The sequence below is a fragment of the Wasmannia auropunctata genome, unplaced genomic scaffold (genome assembly GCF_000956235.1).
Source record: "Wasmannia auropunctata unplaced genomic scaffold, wasmannia.A_1.0 LD336088.1, whole genome shotgun sequence".
Taxonomy (NCBI): Eukaryota; Metazoa; Arthropoda; class Insecta; order Hymenoptera; family Formicidae; genus Wasmannia; species Wasmannia auropunctata.
Window position 1 is genome coordinate 278,189 of NW_012026802.1, and position 510 is coordinate 278,698.

The following is a 510-nucleotide window of genomic DNA, read 5'->3' on the forward strand; positions in this document are numbered from 1 at the left end:
CTGCTTCTTTATCTTGTCTCCGGTGTATCTCACGGTCTTGTCCACCTTGCCGTCCACCACCTTGAACGCAAGGCTGAATGCCCTCGGGGTCGTGTCATTCGCCTCGAGGCAATCTTTAACTGTGATCAATGTGGTCACTTCACATATTTTTCGATCCTGGTCGTCGCGAATCGTTGTGATGTCCCTGTGACATATGTTTTTCCTCGCCGCTTGGCTATGATACTGGATCGCCTCGGCTGCTTCCGTCGCGAGCTCGATGTCCCTGGTACGCGCTTCGTTGATCGCTTGAGGGTCGAGTCTCGGCTGTCTCTTGAGATAACGTCTCAGCAATTTGATTCGCGTTCTCGAATTGTCGAGCAGCTGTTTGTCGCAGGCAAGCTGCCTGATCTCCTTGGTTAGCCGCTCCTCCTCCTGTCGCATTAATGCGAGATCATCGCCGAAGTCTACGTCTTCTTCGGTCGACGACATTTTTGCCGTCGCGGTGTTCACCGTCTGTTGCGTAACACTCGC